Source organism: Capsicum annuum, chromosome 6, assembly GCF_002878395.1.
Source record: "Capsicum annuum cultivar UCD-10X-F1 chromosome 6, UCD10Xv1.1, whole genome shotgun sequence".
In the NCBI taxonomy this organism is placed as follows: Eukaryota; Viridiplantae; Streptophyta; class Magnoliopsida; order Solanales; family Solanaceae; genus Capsicum; species Capsicum annuum.
The window spans coordinates 168,203,246-168,212,130 of record NC_061116.1 but is presented as its reverse complement, the minus strand read 5'-3'; positions in this window follow the sequence as shown (position 1 = coordinate 168,212,130).

Here is an 8,885-nt window from a genome sequence, read left to right as displayed (position 1 = left end):
AGACTGTTCTGAACATCTACGCTTTCTAAGGGAACAACTACAGGTGGGTCACTAAAACACTTCTTCAACAAGGAGATATGAAATACTGGGTGCACTGATGCTAAGTCTGCAGGAAACTCAAGCTCATAAGCCACCTTTATGAAGTGACTCAAAATTATAAAAGGGACAATATATCGGGGACTAAGCTTCCCTTTCTTACCAAACCCCTTTATTTCCTTCATGGGAGAGATCTTCAGATATATGAAATCACCAATCTTAAACTCCAGATCTTTCTTTCTCACATCTGCATATGATTTCTGTCGACTTTGGGCTACCTTAAGCTTCTCCATAGTCATTAGAACTTTCTTTAAGTCATCAAAAACCAAGTTACACCCTACCAAAGCAGTTTCTCCCACTTCAAACCAACCAATCGGAGATATATATCTCCTTCCTTATAGAGCCTCAAATGGAGCCATCTGAATACTAGAATGATAGTTGTTATTATACACGAACTCAATCAAAGGCAAGTGATTATCCCAATTGCCCTTAAAGTCGACTACACTCTCTCTCAATATATCCTTAAGTGTCTGAATAGTGTTTTCTGCTTGACCATCTGTCTGAGGGTGGAAGACTGTACCGAGGTGAACTTGGGTACCAAGACCCTTCTGAAAAGTTTTCCAAAAGTAAAAGGTAAACTAAATACCTCTATCTGAGATGATAGATAATGGAACACCGTGTAACTTAATCAACTCTTTGAGATAGATCTTGGCATAGTCCTCGACGGAATAAGAAGTATAGACATGCAAGAAATGAGCTGATTTGGTTAGTTTGTCCACAACGACCCAAATTGAATCATGCTGCCGATGAGTACAAGGGAAACCTGTCATAAAATCCATGTTCACTTTCTTCCACTTCCAAGTGGGAATACTGAACTCCTACATAGATCCATTAGGCTTTTGATGTTCAATCTTAACTTGCTGACATGTGGAGCACTTTGCTACAAACTCTGTGATATCTCTCTTTATCCCACTACACTAATAGATTTCCCGTAAATCGCAGTTCATTTTTGTGGCCTCTGGATGAATAGAATAACGCTTACCTTGAGCTTTTGCAAGAATTCACTGTCTCAACACATCAACACATGACACACACAATCAACCTTGGTAACGCAACAACTATCTCCCCTTTGGGAAAAAACCTTTACTTTTTGATCTTTGAACGACTCCTTCAGCTTCACTAGACTAGGATCCCTATCTTGTTTTTCTTTCACTTCTGCAACCAAAGAAGATTCTGAACTATTCTAAACCCACACACTACTCTCAGCTGAATCAACTAAACGAACACCTAATCTGGCAAGTTGATGAACTTTATGCACTATTCATGCACTAATTTCTTCTTATCACCCTCTACAGGAGCAACACTACCTATAGACAATCTACTTAGGGCATCTGCCACTAGATTAGCCTTCCCCAGATGTTATAAAATACCCAAATCATAATCTTTCAACAATTTTAACCCTCTCCTCTAGTGCAAATTCAAATCTTTCTGCGAAAACACATACTGTAAGCTTTTGTGATCTATGAACACATCAACATGCACTCTATACAAAGAGTTTCTCCAAATCTGTAAGGTAAAAATAACAGCTGCTAACTCAATATCATGGGTGGGGTAATTCTTTTCTTGGGGCTTAAGCTATCTAGAGGCATAGGCCACAACCTTACCTCTCTGCATCAAAGCACATCCCAACTTTACTCTAGAAGTATCAAAGTGCATAAAAAACCCATCTGAACCATCTGGCAATATCAAAACTAGGGCTGTAGTGAGTCGTGTATTCAACTCTTGAAAACTCTTCTCACAAGAATCTGACCACTGAAACTTAACTTTCTTTTGAGTCAATTTGGACATGGGGGATGCAATAGATGAAAATCCTTCAATAAACCGTCAGTAATAGCCAGCCAAACCTAAGAAACTCCTGATATCTAATAGAAAGATGGGTCTGGGTCAGTTTCTCACTACCTCAGTCTTTTAAGGATCAACTTTAGTGCCATCACTGGAAATAATATGGCCAAGTAAAGCTACTAATCTTGGTCACAATTTGCACTTACTGAATTAGCGAACAACTGATGGGATCTAAGAGTCTGTAATACTATTTTGAGGTGATTTGCATAATCATTTTTGATATGGGAGTAGACATGGATGTCATCAATGAAGACTATGAGGAACATGTCCAAGTACTACTTGAACACTCGGTTCATCAAGTTTATAAAGGCTGCTGGGGCATTCGTGAGACTAAAGGACATGAATAGAAACTTGAAGTGACCATATCGAGTTTTGAAAGCTATTTTTGGAATGTCATATTCCCTGTCTCTAAGCTAATAATAGCCGGATCTAAGGTCTATCTTAGAAAAATAATTGGCTCCTTGAAGTTTGTCGAACAAGTCATCAATTCTGATAAGTGGATACTTGTTTTTGATTGTGAATTTTTTCAACTAACGGTAGTTGATACACATTCTAAGAGAACCATTAGGACTGGTGCACCCTATAGGGAAATGCTGGGCCTGATGAATCCCTTATCTAAGAGATCTTTCAACTTTTCTTTCAATTCTTTAAGTTCGGTTGAAGCCATTCTATATGGCAGAATAGAGATAGACTGAGTATCTAGAAAAAGGCCTATTTAGAAGTCAATTTCTTTCTCGAGAGAAACTCTGAGAAGATCTTTAGGGAACACATCTCGAAATCCCTGACTGCTGAAACTATCTCACTATTAGAAGTCTCAGAATTAAAATCTTTGACTCATATAAGATGATAAATACATCCCTTAGATATCATCTTTCTCGCTCTAATGTACAAAATAAGATGACCCCTAAGATATGTAGTACTACCCCTCCACTCAAGGACTAGTTTATTTGGAAACCAAAAATAAACTATTCTGTTTCTATAATCAACTGAAGCATAGCATGAGTGGAGCCAATCCATACTGAGAATGACATCAAAATCTATCATCTCTATCTCTACAATATCCACTGAAGTGACTTTTTAAGATATTGTGACCGGACTGTTCCTGTATGCCTTCCTGGCTACAATTGAGACACCTACTGGGGTAGACACTGAAAAGGGCTCTGCTAAGATTTTGAGACTGATTCCTAACTTGATGGCTATATAAGGGGTTATAAAAGAAAGAGAAGCTCCAGGGTCTAATAAAGCATAAACATGTAAATAAAAGACCTACAATGTACCAGTAACTACGTCAAGAAAATTTTCTTGATCCTGTTGGAACTGAAGTGCAAACAATCTATTTGGACACTGACCACTGGTAGCATTGGAAGTGACACCCTGCTGAGTTGGGTGGCCAAATGGAACTGATGACTGATGGGATTGACCCTGTTGCAAATCCCTACCTTTTTGAGGAACTACCCAAAACTCTCAAATCTAATGGACTGGATTGCCACACCCAAAACAGACATCACTGCTAGCTCTACACTAACCCTGATGGTTCCTACCATATTTTTGGCAAAGAAGATTTGTACGAGCACTATTCATATTATCCTGTGACTTAGAGCTTGGCGCTCTATCTCGAGTATCATTTCTTAATTTGGGTGCTAGGGCACTAGCTGAAGATGAAGCTGAGACTGAATATTTCTGATGGAACTGAGGATGGTTACCACCTTCTAACCTTGGCTAATTAAAACTAAAACCACCTGTTCTAACCTTCTTATTCTCTTTCTCTCTTTCTCTCTCTCTCTCTCTCTTTCCTTAGTTTTCTGCTCCTTTATATATTGGTCATGGACCATCAACCTAAATAAGTCCATCACCTTAATCAACATTATAGTCCTACACTCCTTGACCACACTATCAGATACACTAGACACATACTTTCTCACATTAGACCTGCTATCATCTACCAAATGAGGAGCATACCTAGCCAACTAAGTAAACTTGAGGGAAAACTCCTTCACACACATGTTGCCCTACCTCAAGTTGAAAACTCTAACACCTTAGCCTTTCTCAACTCCAATAGAAAGAACCTATCTAAGAAGGAAATAGCAAACTCTTCTCATTTAATAGCACTTGCATTTGTGCCTCTATCTACTTCTACTATTTAAACCACGTATGAGCTACATCCTACTGTTGGTAAGTAGACAATTCAGCATTCTCACTAGAAGTTCCTCCATGATATCTGTTACCTTCTGGAATATGTCTAAGAATTCCTGTGGATCCTCTTCATATTTGGATCCCAAAAATAGAGAAGGATTCACTCGAGTGAAGTCCCAAATCCTAGCTGCGGTAGTATCTACTAGTAGGTTGGCCAGAACAGCAGCTGGATAGGCATTCTGAGCCACTACAAAATGGGCTAGAGTAGTGAATGCATCCCTGAACTCTGCATGAGAAACATGTTTATTCAGGGGATCTTCCTAAACAAGCGTAGGTGCTGGTTGGTTTACATTTCTTATTCAGTTTATCTTTTTGGAAGACATGTTTTTTAAACGGAAGGAAGAATAGATTAGACAGAGAGTTTAACTTGAGCTCATGCTCAGTCGCATGACATGAACACTGAAAGAAAAGAAACTTTTCCTAAACCCCTTGTAGCCTCTAACCCATAAGTGTGGCATGCTTCACACCCATGCAAAAGACTCTACTTGACGTGGATTTCAAATTTCCTAGGATACTTTAAAACTGTAGGCTCTGATACCAAGTTTATAACACCCCTAAAGTACACCCTGAGCATCATACAATTTTATTATACCGAGGAACGTAAGCTAACTCATGAGCTAGTACCTTCTGTAAGAATTGAGTAAAACTAATAATGACATAACATATGTGGAATTTAACTGAGGAATGCCATAAGTTTTTAAGTCATAATTTTGAGAAAATCTGTACGGCATAACTGATAAAGCATCTGACAATAACTACTAAAATCTGAGAAACTGACTAACCATTTGAAATAGTATGAAAAGCCTCTACTGACTGACTGGGGAGCTGATGGACAAATCCCCAACTAACTCTGACTGAATGAAAATGACTGAAACTGGTAAAGTAATCTGAGCTAAATAAATTATGCCCTTAAAATATGAGGACTCACCACCGCTATGGCTGATATTTGGAAAATCTATTCACGATCCGAAAACTGAGCGTCCAAACCTATGATATGATAAATCATAGCGCAAGAAAAAAGTATGCGATCAGTACTTTAAATGTACTGGTATGCTAAATGAGGTAGGCTGATATGCATGGTTTCATGAACATGAATAATAACTATCTGAATATATATATATATATACATACATATATATATACATACATATATATACATATATATATATACATATATATACATATATATATACATATATATACATATATATATACATATATATACATATATATATATATATTCAGTATATAACGTGAAGTACTGAATAAAGTTGATGAACTCTGCATATACTGAGGATTCATGAAATCTATAAATATTAAGGATGCATGAAATCTGTTAATACTGAGGATACATAAAATCTGTAAACACTGAGAATGCATGACCAAGAATATAACATGTTCTGAATATAATCTGTAAATACTAAAATACTAAAATCTGATAACTGAATCACTGATATCTGTATGCTATGGTCAAGCATCTGAAACTGAATTACTAAACTGATTACTGGACTAAGACAGTGGGAGGTATCATTTAGCCAATAGTCCCCAATCTGAGCTAATCAGGGTCCAACCTATAACCCGAGTTGAAAGGGTGTTAGTACCGTGCCATGGGTACTAATGCTGGCTATGTGGATCCACTATACTAATGTATTGTCCCGATGGACTAAGGTTGTCAAGCCTAAACTGATGGGTGACCCCTGCGAGGTAATCAAGCCTAATCTGATGGGAGACTCCTCATATCTTACACTGGCTACATAGTTCTGGAGTACAGAGACTACTACTAACGACTCTGCCTATCTTATGGTGAGGTTGCCATTCCTGCACTTGCTCGGTGCTAAATCCTATTGCCAAGTGAACTGACTCGGAATACTAAACTGTTCTAAGGTTATGTGATTTTAATAACTGACTGAATTGGTAATGCTCATAACATATTTTGAAACTATTTTAAAGATACTGAGACTAAGTAAACAACTATGTTTTTGGGTATTTATAACCCCCAGGACTCAATAGCAATAATAGTAAAATAGTACTAAACTTTAAGGATATAACATGGGAACATTTATTAAAATCCATTCTTGTAGGCATTTCATCAAACACTTGATATGTATGGTTTAGGCTAAACATGGGAATAATATAAAACTTACAGTAATAGAATAATTTCAACATCAGCAACACTTAATCGTGATTTAATTAAGAAAATAGCAATATTAAAATATGTGGGGTTTGATAACAACAACAATATTATGTAAGCATGGTATGAAATCAAGATTCATGGAGATTCATGGTTGAAATCACAATTTAAAATCATAGTAACTTGAAAAGATCATAACTTTGTATTTAAATTGGATACTTGGGCTCCATGGGTGAAAGGAACCCATGAATTAACACTTAACAAACTTGGGTTGATGACTTCGTGATAATTGATGCTGAGTTCTTGAGATTTGATCTTGAATTTTGAAGGCTAGGGTTTTCTATTTGAGAGAGAATGCTCTTGATTTGAGAGAAATTGAATAAAATAATGACTAAGTAGGCTTTTAGGGCATTAATTTTGTGTTTTGGACTGATTAGGGTCATGAAAAAACCCCAACTGCCCCTGAAATAATTAAAATTTTTGTCACTGAAATCTTGATTTTTGGCTTCAGCGTAACGTAGTACAATCGTATCGGATTTGGATGAAATTGGTATCGTTGGAAAGTTAATTCAATTTCCTACAACTTGGTGAGTCGTGAGCTGGAAAATTTGGAGTAGAGAAAAAGATATGCTCATTTAAAGTTGACTAAGGCATCATTCTTATCAAAATTTCAATCGGTAAGGGTTATTTTGATTTGTCTAATAGCTGGGAGTTATTTGAGACCTTAATATACATCAAACTAACTCATAAATCTACCCAAGAACTATGATGTACTATGCATGAGTTTGAAATATTACTCTAGCATTGGTTTGGATTTTTTGGGTATTACACCAACCTAGCAAGCTGCTGGACCTCATGAACTAACTCCTTCTTACCCTTTTCAACATTAGCAACACTTCCCATATATAGTATATTAAGGGAATTGGCCACTACATCAGCCTTACCTAGGTGATACGTCACACTTATATCATAGTCCTTCAATAATTCCAGCCATCTTCTCTGATGAAGATTTAGTTTTTTTCTGCGAGAACACACACTGTAGACTCTTATGGTTCATAAACACATAAACATGAAACCTATAAACATAATTCCACCAAATTTTTAAGGCAAAGACAACTGCTGCCAACTCAAGATCATTGTCTGGGTAATTTTTCTTACGGGGTTTAAGCTGTCTAGAGGCTTAGTCTATGACCTTACCTTGCTGCATTAACACCCAAGCAAGACCTACTCTGTACGTATCACAATAAACTAAAAACCCATCAGAACCCTCTGGTAGAGTCAAGACTGCAATAAAAGTGAGTTGAGTCTTTAAATCCTGAAAAACTCTTCTCGTAGGAATTCAACCATTAAAATTTGAATTTCTTCTAGGGTAGTGGAAACATGGGAGAAATAATGGAAGAAAATCCTTCAACAAACTATTTGTAGTAATCGATTAAACGTAAAGAACTCCTGATATTTGATGGAGAGATGGGCCTAGGCCAGTTTCTCAATACTTCAGTATTTTAAGGAACAACTCGAATGCGATCACCGGAAATGATGTGACCAAGAAAATCCACTGATCTCAACTAGAATTAATACTTGCCAAACTTAGCGAATAACTAGTGATCCTTAAGGGTTTGCAATACAATCCTCAAATAGTCTACATGATCATCTTCACTACGAGAATAAACAAGGATGTCCTCTATAAACACTATGATGAACATGTCCAAGTACTGCTTGAACACCCTGTTCATCAAGTCCATAAAAGCTATATGAGTATTTGTTAGTCTAAAAGACATAACTAGAATTTCGAAGTGATCATACCGAGTTCTGAAGGCTATCTTTGGACTGTCACATTCTCTGAATTTGAGCTAATGATAACAAAATCTAAGGTCTATTTTAGAAAAATAATTTACTCCCTGAAGTTAGTAGAACAAGTCATCAATCCTAGGGAAGGGATACTTATTATTGATTGTGACTTTGTTCAACTGATGGTAGTCGATACACATTCCAAAAGTATTGTCTTTCTTGTGCATGAAGAGAGATGGAGAGCCCTAAGAAGATACACTAGGCCTAATAAAACCCTTATCTAAGAGATCTTTCAACTGTTCTTTCAATTCTTTAAGCTCGACTGGAGCCATTCTGTAATGTGAAATTGAAATAGGCTGGGTATTTATAAATAGATCTATTTCAAAGTTAATATTTCTCTCGGGAGAAACTCTGGGAAGATCTTCAGGGAACACTTATGGAAACTCATTCACTATTGGGACTGACTCAATACTCAGAGTTTTAGAAATAGTCTTTGACTCAGATAAGGCGATAAATTCAACCCTTGAATATCATCTTTCTTGCCTTAAGATAGGAGATGAATCGACTTATAGGCACTGGGTACTACCCTTTTACTCTAAGATGGGCTCATTAGGAAACTAAAACTAGACTATTCTATTTCTATAGTTAACTGAGGCATATCACGAGTGAATCTATGCCAAGAATAACATTATAATCAGTCATCTCTAACTCTTCAAGGTCAACTAATGTGAATTTCTGAGACACTGTGACTGAGCAATTCCTGTATACCCATTTGGCTATAATAGAACTACCTACTGGGGCAGACATTGAGAAGGGTTGTGCTAATATGTAAAGA